This window comes from Marmota monax, unplaced genomic scaffold (genome assembly GCF_021218885.2).
Source record: "Marmota monax isolate L192 unplaced genomic scaffold, Marmota_monax_Labrador192_F-V1.1 WCK01_AAM20220418_F8-fsc00191, whole genome shotgun sequence".
Classification (NCBI taxonomy): Eukaryota; Metazoa; Chordata; class Mammalia; order Rodentia; family Sciuridae; genus Marmota; species Marmota monax.
Genome location: NW_026693537.1, coordinates 3,439,583 through 3,453,734, shown reverse-complemented (window position 1 = coordinate 3,453,734; position 14,152 = coordinate 3,439,583).

Genomic DNA, 14,152 nt, shown 5'->3' with positions numbered 1-14,152 from the left:
GACTTTTCATTCTGCAGTTGAAAAAATAAACATTATGAGAAGATATGTTGGGAGTTGGGATTTTAATACAGATTTATATGGCTCTAAAAAGTATTTCCCATAATTTATTGCCTTCTTTATTAGCTTCCTAGGGTTGCTATAACAAAGTACCGCAGATTGAATATCTTAAACAAAAAAAAATATTATATCAGTGTTCTGGAAACTAGAAGTCTGAAACCAAGTTGTTGGCAAGGTCATAATTTCTCTATAGAGATGATTTTTTTTCTCCTTTCATAGTTTCCGGCCTTTGCCAGCAATCCTTAAACATTTTTGACTTGTAGATGCACCTTTTCAATCTCAGTGATCAAATTATATGTTTATTTGAATCTTTGATGCCAATGAACCTACAACAAAAGAGATGTTCCAAGCATAATTTTGGATTTGAATTTAACTGAATTATATTGAATTTTCACCAAAGACAAGGTACAACCAAAGATCATTATCTAGGGATGGTACACTCACTTCTCAGATGACTGCAGGTTCTAGTGGAAATACTGCTTACTAAGTCTGGCTGAAACTGTGATAAACAGGCAGTGATGTTTTACCTTCCCCGCTAAAGCCAAAGAGGATTCTGGGAGTAGATTTCCATGAGAATAGACAAACCATCATTCTTGGAAAAAGCTTAAATCAAGATTTACTTATAAATGAAATAAACATGTTGAATTAGTTTCAGTTTTTTGAAAAACAGAATATGTGTGGATGTGTGTGTGTGTGAGTGTGCGTGTGTGTGTGTGTGTATATATATATATATATATATAGAGAGAGAGAGAGAGAGAGACAGAGAGAGAGAGAGAGAGAGAGAGAGAGGAATTTTGCATGCAGTTATGAAACCTGAGAATTTTTAGCACATGCTTCTGCAAGTTAAAGAATCAGGAAAGCTACTGGTAGAGCTTCAGACTGAGTACAAAGGCCTAAGAACCAGTAAATACTATGGTACACGTTCCAATCTAAATAACAGAAGAAGACCTATATTTCAGCTCAAAAATAGTCATGCAGAGAAAGAATGAATTCTCACTTTTGCTTTTTCATCTTTTTTTCTTGTTGTTCAGGCCCTCAAGGGATTGGATGAGGCTGACCCACAGGAGGGTAGGCAATCTGCTTTAGGAAGTCTACCAATTCGAATGTTAATCTCACCCTGAAATACTTTCAGACATACTGGAAATTGATGTTGAACTAAATCTCTGGACATTCTGTGGTCTAGTCCAGTTGAATATAACACTAACCACTACAAATTCTACTCTTAAATTTTTGAGAGAACGAGTCTTATGTATTTATAAGCCCCTTATGAGGCACTTTCCCCCATTTCATTTTTGCACTCAGTCTTCAAATTCTCAGACCACTTATAGAAGATGATCAGAGTTAGCGAAAGTGCAGCCTTATGCTGTCAAATGGGAGGCATTTCTGATGGTGAAGGAGCACAGTTTTTTGTAGATCATCTATATTGGTCACTGTCCCTTCCGTATCCATTTTCTTTCTCCCTTTCATTGAGTCAACAACAGCCTAGAACTTTATTTCAAACATAAAACACATGAGAAATATAGGCAGCACATCAAAACTAAAATAGCAGAAAGTTTTGAATTGAAACAGACCATACAAGAATCCCAGATTTGTTTCTCCTAAGCCAGGACCTCTGGGGGCATAGTCTGACCATAGTGAGCCATAAACTCTCCCTTGTAATATTTGGAGATTAACAGGTTCCTCGTGGATTATTTTGAGCAATTATCAAGATAATAAAATGCTATGCCAGAAGTATGCTTAGCATCATTTGGCTAATATGCAGTAGAGATGAAATTTGAAATGAGAGATCATTTAATTACTTAGACCATGGTCTACAACAGCAAACTCCAGCTTGCAAGTCAAACCCATCCTATACCCTGCATCTATAATTGTAGTATCATTAGAACACAGACATGCCCATTTAAAAAGTGGTGTGGGGGCTGGGGTTGTAGCTCAGTGGTAGAGTGCCTAGCACATGTAAGGCACTAAGTTTGATCCTCAGCACCACATAAATAAATAAATAAATAAATAAAGGTACTATGTTCATCTACAACTAAATATATTTTTAAAAAGTAAAAAAAAAATGCTCTGCTTCACAGACAAAAATTTCAAAACCTTATTATTTGATTTAGGGCATAAGAAATTTGCTGACCCCTTATTTAAAACATCACAATCTACTGTTGAAGTTATTTATGATAATGTTTGAATTAGAATATAAAAGAAAATATAAAATACATATGAAAAATAAAAATGAAACTAAAAGTTAGTATGTATTTTTTGGTATGATATTTCTAGAAATAAATTTTTCAAAAAGTTATGTAACATTTACATTAAAATCTATTAACTATTAACATTAAAGAAGATATCAGTAAGTGAAAAGTTATATCAATAAATTAGAGTACTCACATAAAGTCTACTTATTTCAGTAAATTAGACAGCACCTTGTATAGTCACACCTATAGAATAACTGGAAATCATACTTGGCAGCAATTTGGATACACTACTAGACACATTCTATTTTTTCTAGGAGATTTCTATTTTAATAATAAATTATTGTAAAATGTCCCTACTAATATAGGTGTATACCATATTTGTGTTTTGTGACACACCAGCTAATAATAATGCAACTAATAATAGTTATATCATTATTAACAAGCTGTCATTTTAAGTTTGACAAGGATTATTCTGTCAGGGACAGATGGACACTATAATTCAACTAACTGATTGCTCTTTTTATACCATGTCTAAGAAACAGAGCATCCTTTAGATGACTGGATATTTCTAGTTCTGCCATAAATTATTTCAAAACCTTCTAGTAATTTAAGCATTGTGTCTTACCAAAAATATTTTTCAAAATGTGCCACCTGTGGATTTTTAAAAAAGATGTTCCCTTTCCTAAAACTAATATGTTTTAGACTATTCACATAAATACTTCCCAACAGATTTATCAGAATTAGGCAATTAAGATTGTTGTTATAATAGTCCAGTACTTACAAAGTCACATGTAAAAAAGGAAAAAAGGAAAAAAAAAAACATGTTGAGTTGTTGCAAAAGGTACTACTAAGCCTGTAAGATTAATTTTTTAAATCAAAGTTTAAAATAACATAATAGAATTTTAAAAATTTAAATTTAATAAATTGGTTAATGCATATCTCCAAATTTACAACTGATTTTTCATGTAAGTAAAAAATTGGCAAGATTTAATTGATTTTCCATATTGTATCCTGAGTAATAAATAGCGTTTTTTTACCTCTTGAATAATTCACAAGTTTGAATCCTAAGGCACACATATATTATAGATGTGGGTATATGTTAAATATACGTATAGATATCTAATTATTATGGTAGTGAAGGTCAAAAGGACAAGGTGGCCATAAGTTACAATGGATCGGAATATTTGGATGGAATGTGGACCTGGATTACCGTGTTACATTACCTTGTTGAAATCACATTGCTAAATTTTTGCACTGCTAGGCAGTAAACTAGAAAAAGAGAAATTGAGAAAGTGTTAATTTTTAAGCAAGTTTGACAAAGATTGAGTTTCATATGACAAATATTGTCAGCAAGACAGGATTCTGTCAGTGGAAGAAGTTTAAACATTAACAATTTCTGTCAGGCTGTTGACACAATCATGGCAGACATTTCCCAAGATGCCAAGATGACTGCTGGCATTTGTCAACAATCCTGTCATAGTGACAGCAATAAGACCATGTCTGGAAATGTGACAGTTTTGGCTTTGTGCTCCCCTGAGCAATAGCCCAGGTGTTCAGAGAAAGTGTGGGAAAACCCATATTTCTGCATTGTCATTCGAACACAGAAAACACAGGAGGAAAATGAGCTGTCACTCCAATTCCCATGATGCCTTGCTGCTTAGCATAACTCTACACTGCAGCCCTGGGTCCACTGGTCCATACTCTGACAGATAATTAAGAAAGCAGCAGCTTTTTCTAGACGGCTCTTCCTCATGATTTGCATTTTAGCCAGAGGCGACCAGTTATAAAAAAAACATGATGGAAAGATGGTAAGAAGCCAATTAGATGGATGGATGGCTGACTGACAGCTCTCTGGTATTATGACTCCAGATTTCAGACTACATAGCCTGGCAGTTTTCTACAAGAACCAACTTTTTTGCAGGTTGGTAAAGCTGTTAAATGTGGAACTATATATAGTGCTATATAATTTTTGCAAAGTTGTACATTTTCCTTAAATAAGTATGTATTCTTTTCAATCAGGGTTTGCATTAAACAAGCTTTCACAATTTAATCACAACTTGCATCACTAAATTTAGCAATATTAAAATTCTAGACAACTTGTGGGCACATTAGCTGTGCCAGTAGAGAAGTGATTAAAAAGCTGAGAATCACATTGAGCCAGCAGAGATAAAGTGAACTAATAATTAGAATGTCTGTGCAAATATGCCTTTGGAACTTTGAGATGTACATTGTTTGGTTTTAAGCAACTGAAAACGTAAGCCCTATACTTCCTCTCCATCTCTAGATCTTACACACATATATTTGCTTATTATCCTTGTTCAAGTTTTAATATATGCTTGTGTGTCTGTTACTTGAGCTAATTTTGAAATTAAAATAAATAAATAAACAGTTAGGCAGCTTCCAGTTTGGCTGTGATATTCTATAGCTTCTAGCCAATAGGAGTCAACTCTTCATAATATTGTCCAATTTGGAAACCTAACCAGTGTTTCTTGTGTGCTGCATGTTGTGTGTGTACATATATACAAGACACACAAACACACATGTTTTTGTCAAGCAAACCATTTGACATTAGAGTGACACATTTCTGTCATTTGAAATGAGAGATTTTTCTTTCAAATTGCAGTGATACCTCGGATTGGTTTTGGATCTTGAAATACTAAATGTAGGTAATTATTTCACTGTAAATTGGGGTTTCAGCAAGGAACATTATCCAAATCAGAACTGCAAGCGTATTTTTTTTTCCACTATGAGTAATGGATATTCTACAAACTCTGGATATGCATTAAACCAATGGTGGGTCTGACTGCTTTTATTTGCTTAAAACTATACAATGTGCATTCTGAAGCTCCATGTACATCATTTAATCCACACTGATGTTGAAATCCACAACACATTTAAAGCAATACTGAGAGTGTTTTGTTATGTTAGTAACTCTGTATTTTTTCACCTGTGCTGTTCTTTGTATTTTTGCTTTTGCTTTTTCCATTATGTAGGAATAAGATAGGCTTAGTATACTTAAAAAATCATAAAAAATATTCTACCTATTGATACTTAGAAAATTTCAACAGATGTTTAAGAAAGTAGTAAATATATTGGTTTTCATTAGAAAAATTAACATGTTTCTTATAGAAATGATGATACCAGTAGAAGCAAAATGTTTTTGAGGAATTTTTATATATTTTTTTTAAAAACTTTTCTTTTTAATAATTGAAGTCCTTATATAACCAAAATGCACTTTCACAATTCAACATTTTTGTTCCATTCTCCATTTCAAAGGGAGACCTACTGAATATAAAGTGCCCAATAAAATATTTTTTTAAAATAAGGAAAGGGAAGAACTGAAAAATTTGCCAATTTGTTTGGATATACATGCTCAGTGTCTGCCTGGGTCTTTTTTATTTCCATGTCCTCAACTTTCCATGGCCACTCATAGCTTTTATTGACAGCTATCTCATTTTTGTAATCTCTTTCTTTCTTATGGCACAGTGTTAATGCACTATATTTTTTTAGAAGCTCTATGGAAAGTTAATGTCCTTTAAAAATAATTAGAATTGATTATAAGGAAGAATGTATTTTAGACAAATTTTAAAATAATGACTTCTCTTATTTAACACAACTTACTTTACTAAAATATGCATTACACAATTTTTATTTAAGAGAAAATGTGAATAGAGAAATTGAAATAAGTTCTGAAAATACTACATTGGAAAGCAGACCAATTTTACCACTGTTCTCTAAAGAAATATTTTTCTAAATAAAAATAACATGTTTTATGATCAAAACAAAAAGATTCCTCATCACAAAACTTGTAGGGTTGTATCTTGAAAATTGTAGTAAAAATGTAGTAAAAGTCATTGGCTCTAATCACAGCCATCACATTCATATAAACTAATTTGAGTGGCTGAAATTTGAACATGAACAAAGAATGAGAATAAAGAAAGACATGTTTTAAAAATTGTTTTTCTGCTGTGTATCTATATTTCTAAATAAGTATTTGGTTATAGGTTTGCTTTACAAGATTTAAATTAGAAGTTTTGTTAGCATGTAACTATTAGAGGTCTGCCTTTCAGGTAGACATCTGCAAACAATGATTAATAATACATTTTAGAATTAACCAATTTTCTCAACGCAATTTACACTTACTGAAAAGTGGAAGAAAGGAAATATAGGTAAAAATCACTTACAATGTTAATGCTAAAGTTATTTTCCTGTTTTTTTGTTCCACAACCTCATTGATAAATTTAGAATAGATCTTTATAGCCCTACACAGAGCAGTCATCTTTGTTCAATACATACATAAGCATTTTCTATAAATAAAATAAATATCTTTTGATATATTTTAAACCATGTCAAAGAATAATTTTTAAGTAGAAACATTATAAACCATGTTATTAAGGAATGATGTTGTTTGTATACAATTGCACTTTAGCACTTCACAGGATTTTCTAACCTCTTAGCCACCAGAAAGACCCTACAAACCACAAGTAGACACACATTGAGGAAGTATTTTCCTCCTTTATTAACTTTTTTTCCAGAAGCCCAAATATTACATAAAATCTGCTCACCCTTTCTGATATGTAATGGAGTCTTGCAGGGATTTTTTGACTAAAGAGAGAGAGAAAGAGAGGAGCAGGGAGATGAGTGCTTAAGGGGCAGAGGTACTGAAAGAAAAGGAAATCAGCAACAACTATTTTTTTTTTTTTTGTATTGGGGATTAAGCCCATGGGTGCATAATCACTGATCCACATCCCAGCCCTTTTTAATATTTTATTTAGAGACAAGGTCTTGCTAAGTTGCTGAGACTGGCTTTGAATTTGTGATCCTCCTGCTTCAGCCTCCCAAGCCTCTGGAATTAACAGGTGTGAGCCACCACCTGGCAGCAACAATTTCTTAAACAACTTAGTTATACTATGTTCAAAAATTTCAGAATTGCATTAAAATAAATGGTTTGAAACACATTTTAAAAGTCCACTAAAAACTACACTTCCTAAAAACTATAGAGGTATATATATATATATATATCCACACAGTAGAAAGAATCTTTCTCCCTCTCCCTTCTTACATTCAGATAGTCTATCATACATCCTGTCAAATGTATCACTGCCTGTCTTGTGTAACAGCTAACTTTAAGCTTTTCAAAGACATGGGCTTTATCTCACTTGTCTTTTTATTCCTGCACCAACAATACCGACTCATAGTAAAGGCTCAAAATTGATTGGAATGCAGATTTTCATCTGGCTGCTCAGCTAGGAGTTTGCATATCTACACCAGGTAAACCACCCGATTGATTGATTAGTTCCTGGGGCTCAAGTTGTGAAATGGTCTGCAGCTTTTGCTATAATTCTTAAGCACCAAATAAACAAAGCTGAAGTCTGTATCGTGGTTGCAAGTTGGAATGAGCATTGTGGTAGGTAGAGAACTGCCTATCCCATTCCCTGTCATCACAATACACTATCATCCCCTTCAGTCATCTGCTGGAAACTGATCATTGATAAAAATCTACTGATAAGCATTTATTCTATCAATGGTTGAGTTCCAAAATAATATGCCCTTCCCAAAGGAAGATTTCCTGTGTCCATAGATAAATATGACAGAACATTGACAATTTCTTATCATTTAATCCCATTTTATTGACTCAAACAAAATATCTTTAAAAGGTAAAATATTAAATCTTTATTTTGAATCTGTGACACCATAGAAGTTAAATAACTTTCCCTAGCTATAGTGTCTAGAATGTGGCAAGTAAAATTTTAACTAAGACCTTTCTGATTCCAAATTTCTACCCTTTCCACTATGCCCAACTTTCTAAATAATAACTACCACAAATATTAATGTAACAATAGGTTCCAATTTTAATGCAAGCAGTTTTATAGAAAAAAACACTTTTGTATAAGGAATTACTAGTATTGTGTACCTTTTACATAATACCAACTTTATTTATTTTAATTATGTTAACAGTCATGGATAAACAACAGGAGTTTTCTTATCTACTGAGATTCCATCTACTAGAAAGAGGGGGAAAACGGACACTAACATATTCATAACCAAACTGAGGGAGGTAGGAGGGGAAACATAGAGAATAAGATAAAGCCCTTACTTTTTGGATCTCAAATTCTGTTTGAAAAAGACACAGAAATACCTTCATACAAAAAGTGATACACACACTGTAATGTTCTGTGGGAATGGAGTTCAGTGACTCCTGGGAGGCTTCCTTTGTGTTCAGTCATGTTAAGTGATTACATTTACACTGACTGATTTTAGGAAAGAGGAAACCTAAGCCTGGATACATAAAGATGATTGCCATCACATGCACCTAAAGCACGGGTGAATGCTAGGGGAAGGGTATGGAGGGATGAGTTCTTTGGAAAATAGTCTTGGAAAATCAGGCCAAGACAATGTAAAGGAGATGTTGTCCTACCAGGCTGAGAAGCTTCTCCCTCCTCCTATTGCTAACAGGAAGTCATGTCTGAGACATACAAGGATGTGCCTGGTTTTGTGAATGAGAATGATAACTCAATCACAGCAAAACAGATCAGGCTTAGAAAGTCAACTTTTGGTGACAGAGAGGCCAATGTGGGACTCCTTCAGTGACAGGGATGATAGAAACTGAGCTAACACCATGACAATGAAGTACAGAGATAAAGGGTTTATTGGGGTAGTCCTAGTGGTCGAATATCAAAAATACATCACTTCTTTGCAATTTCTTCTAGTTTTTTTTTTTTTTTAAACAATGGTAACAGTTTCACTTTTATTAAATTCAGGGCCCAAATTTGCTGGAAATTGCCCAACTTGATTGTTACTCATAGTACTCTGTCACCAGGGAAGAGTTGGAGCAAAGGAGAAAAATGTTTAATTATTTTCTTCTCTTTGGGGGAAAATAATTATATTAATATTTATTTTTCTATATTTAGTTTTTCAACAGAAGGTCATACATATGGTGTTTCATAGTTCACGGCTAGACCCTCACTATTCCAATGGTGGGTGTCATTGCCAGGCTGTGGAATGGCAAGAGAACTGACTTGAGAAGCAAGACAATTATTCATGCTCCCCCACACACTGTTATCTCTGGGAACTCTTAATCAATGCAGGGTGAGAGCCAGTTAGCATGACGGAGGTTAGGGCATCCGGGATGTTCAGTAAGAGATGAGAAATTAAAATGTGATTGCTATTCAAATTAGAATATAAAGTAAAGAGCACAATCATGTGGAGGACTATAAACAAATACTTACCTACAGTATCATTTGCTGGGTTGCATCTAGTCCTTGAAATGCCAGGGAAATTATAACCTGCTTTGACTAGAGGGAATGGCTTGGAAGATGTATACTTTGTCTCTATTTTGCTCCTGCAGATATGCTGAAGTACAAATTCTCAAATGCTGACAATGTATCCTAAAAAAACCTGCATCTAAAAGTTAAATCCTCTTATAGAAAATTACACTAAAAATAAAAACCTATGTAAACCAAAAAAATAAATTCTCAATAATTTTTAATTGTCTAGTGATTATGAAGAAAATAAGTGATGAATCAAAATTTATTTTAGTATGACAGTAAAATTCATATTAAAAGTTTGGAATTCTCATTTGGGCCCTAATCATGAAACTTGTAAAACAACAACAACAACAACAAAACAAAACAAAACAAAACAAAAACATTTAAATGCCTCCTTAATATTTAAAAGCATAGGTTTTCATTAAATAATAATTTATTCTATGGATAATTTAAGATAATTTTAGTCATAAATGTGTTTTATTTGACTACCCCTGAAGGATGTTGCTGCTAATATAAAAGACCACTGATTTGAATTTATAAACATTCTAGTTATCTGAGGCATTCTGCTTTATTTTAATACATGCCTATCAGTTCATATTTTTTGAATTGTCTTTTTCATAAAAAGTTACCTACAATGTTAAAATATTCTATTCCTTATTTTCATCATGTAGTTTGACTTATTTCCTTACAATCTAGTTTCTAAATAATGTAGTTATTTTCACTACTGAGATTTCTACTGTAACTAGCCCATGACCTCAGTGTTCATAGTATACTACAGTATCAAAAATTACAGAACAGTAACATATCTTGGAAGTTCAAATAAATCTTGGAGCGTTCTTTTCATAGTGCCTCAATATCCCTCCCTGGATACAGGCATTATCACATATTGCTTTAGCTCCTTTTCACTTCTAGATTTCTGGGACAGAGCTGATAAAATTCACATGCCACCATGAACATGCTGTGCTCCACAGTGCTTCAGGGGAGACCTTCTAAGCCACTGCCAATCAGATGGTGTGAGAAGTATTGTTTGGGCTCAGCACCATTGGCTGTCTTTCTGTTCTTCTCAAAAGAGATTAAAGACAGAGCAGGGAAGCCAGGCCACCACCAACTTCAGGAAAACTGCGCTGAGAAGCGTGTTAGTGAGCATCACAGGTGCATCTCTTCTTTTCTGTTCTATGCCCTTCCTCTTTTTTCTCTCCCTCTTTATCATATGCTTTCAAATTTGTATCTTCAAGAAAGAAAAATAAAGAAATATGTACATATGTGAGCAATTTGTAAAAATGTTTTTATCTTACATTTTTACTATTAAGAGGAATAACTCAATTTCCTACCTTTAAATCAATATAAAACAGCTAACTATGCTTAATTTTACAAAGTGAATAAATCACACATTAAAAGTTTGAACTGTTAAAGGAGCATGAAACATTTTGTTTGTTTGCTGCATTGTTTTACTTTGAAAATAGGAGCATTTCCAAAAAATGTGTGATGTGTTGAAGTGATTAATTCACTGGACATTGTTGGTGTTGTTTCAAATTGCTTTTAAGTGACTCTACAATGTCAATTGTCATTTTTTTTTTTTTTTGGCATATGACACAAGAAACCTTGCACTTCTTTTTTTATACTCATTTATTTATTTGTACTTGTTTTCAATATACCTGCACAAAACTATTTTTGTTCAGTATGCCAAAAAATATCCTTTTTCCCAAAAGCTTTCATTTTCAATATTATGAGTATATTAAAAGATTGCAGTATTTGTCAAACTGGAGAAAAATCTCTACTCATTTTCTTTCTTTTTTTTTTTAACTGAGTTCTTACAAAAGTCCAATCTTAACAACAAAAAAAATTTTTTCTTAAGTATGTACAAACACAAAATGATATGAATTCTTTCTGTTCAAGGCTATTATACACTTTTAAAAAATGTTACATGCAACTGAATCTGCAAATGAAAAAGTAAAAATTAGATAATATATTCCACATGATTGAAGAAGTCATTTCCCTATAAATAAATCGCTACCAGCAATATGACTATAACAGGACTTTCACACAAGATTATGTACTGAAGCCCATGTGAGGATGCAATTCTCACATCACTTTCTTTCTTTTTTTTTTTCTCATTACTTAAACTCAATGGAAAAAATCTTGGTTATTTTGGGACCTGACAACATTCTGTTTCATTATTGTAAACATATCATATGTGTATTAAGCACCTTCTATCCTGTTTTTTTGTCATTAGCACAAAGTTTTTGAAAACGTACTCTTTTGCTCTCTGTGACCATAAATAAAAATGCAAATATAGACACTGAAATTGAATGGAAGTAGCAAATTACGAAGAGGCCATGAAAATGATCAAAAATACCAAAAGTTTTATACATTATCATTTAAAACCCCCACAAAATATGAAAATTTATATAGATAGCTTATACTTCCTAAAACACATTCATTGAACCTCATAGGTATGTTTACTCTTGTTTGAGAAATCCTAAAGAGGATTGATTGACTGGCAGCTGGACAATTGTTAAAAAATGTGTCTTTTTTCACATCTTTTTTCTTTCAAAATATTTAGAAGGTAAGGCAATCATTTTATAAATAGTTAAATCTCAAAATATAAACATAATTTGCATTTTAATTTGGGAGTAAAAACTTTGAATGATAAATCTGACATTCCTGGTTTTTCATAATTCTGTTTCATAATTCACATGATTATCTGTTGTAGACACAATGGATTATCTACTTTCATTTTGTTTTATTTTGGTACCAGAAATTGAACGTAAAGATGCTTAACCAGTGATGCCACATCCCCAGCCCTTTCTATTTTTATTTTGAGACAGGGTCTCACTAAATTGCTTAAGGCCTTGCTAAATTGCTGAGGCTCACTTTGAACTTGTGATCCTCCTGCTTCAGCCTCTAGAGCTGCTGGGATTACAAGTGTTCATCACTGCACCCAGCAGATTATCTACTTTTAAGTCATCTTTAATGAAACAATGAGGATGTCTAAATTTACTTATTTTATGCACTCAGTTATTTTACTCAAAACAAAAAAAAATATGCTCAATAACAAAAGGTCATTTATTGATAATCACAGCCTCTTAAAATGCTCAGAAGAAACATGACTTATGTTGGATTTCCCAATTTTATCCTACCAGTGTCTCGGGACAGGACAATAAGAATTCATCACTTAAATGAGCACTGGAGCCCATGCACCTCCAGTAATGTGAGCTTTATTTGAGTTAATGTGATGGAACTGGTAAAAAGGTCAATATGAGTTCATAATACTTTGCTAGACACAGCACACTTCATTGTGATCATATAGGCCCCCTTGCTATTTCTGCTTCAAGATCTTTTCACTGGATCTTCTTTTTATCTAGAATGTTCTTTCCTCTTATAGTGTTGCTCCTCAGTTATCAGCTCCTCAGAGGTGTCTTTCCTGAATTCCTATGTAAAACAACACTGCCTCTATCAGTTCTTCTCTTCTTTTACTCTTAGAGAATTTGAAGATTAAAAAAAATAATAATAAAAATAACACTGTTTCTAGCAATCATAAAGTGCCTGAGGAATACATTTATACTACAGCCCAAGAAAAACATATAAAGTAGCAGAGAACAAAACTGTAAGAGAAAGTTTATGAAATGACACAGAAAGATTTACAAAAATGTAGATACATCTCTCTGTGTAGCAATTATCCAAATCTATAGCACTTAAAAAGGAGTGTTCATTAGGAAGCATTTGTGGTGGTGTTTTGTTTGCTTGTTTCTGAGATGGGGTCTTCCTAAATTTTGCAGCCTGGCACTGAACACACAATCCTCCTGCCTCAGCCTGCTGCATTACTGCCATTTCAGGCTTGTGCCACTGTGTTCAGCTAGGACCATCTTTTAATCACCATAGATCCTCCTAGAGTTGGCTAGAAACATCTGACTGAATTGGAACTACAGATATCGGTCATTCCACTGGAGAATCATTGACCAATCAGATTCTTATTCTTAATAATTCAAACTGTAAGACCTACAGAAAGATGACAACTTATTCAGTGCTAGAGTTCAAGTAGAGATTATGTTAAGTTAAAACCATAGATGGGCAGGAATCATGGGGGGTACAGAAATTATGAGTTAAAAATTAGAATGTCAGGCAGTCATATGAAGACAAGGGAAAAAACAAAGCAGACACTACAGAAAGAGATAAAAAGATGAGACAAAAATACACCATTTGTCAATTTCCAATTTCTCACATTCAGTGTAAGAAACATTAGTTCTTGCTAATGTTTTCTTCTCAACAATGGATGTTAGACTCTAAATTATCTTAAAAAGGAAATTCAATCTTTATTGGTCCTAAAGATAATAGATGCCAACCAGCTCCACAATCCCAAGCTAGGGGAAAGAGACTGTACTTTGAAAGAGGGATTCAAAAACTGGTTTTTACAGTGAGGCACAGTGGCTTACACCTGTAATCCCAGTGGCTCAGGAGGCTGAAGCAGGAAGAACATGAGTTCAAAAGCCAGCCTCAGCAAAAGCGAGGTGCTTAGCAACTTAGTGAGACCCTGTCTCTAAATAAAATACAAAATAGGGTTGGGGATGTGGCTCAGTGGTTGAGTGCCCCTGAATTCAATCCCTGGTACCAAAAACAAAAAAACAACACCTGGTT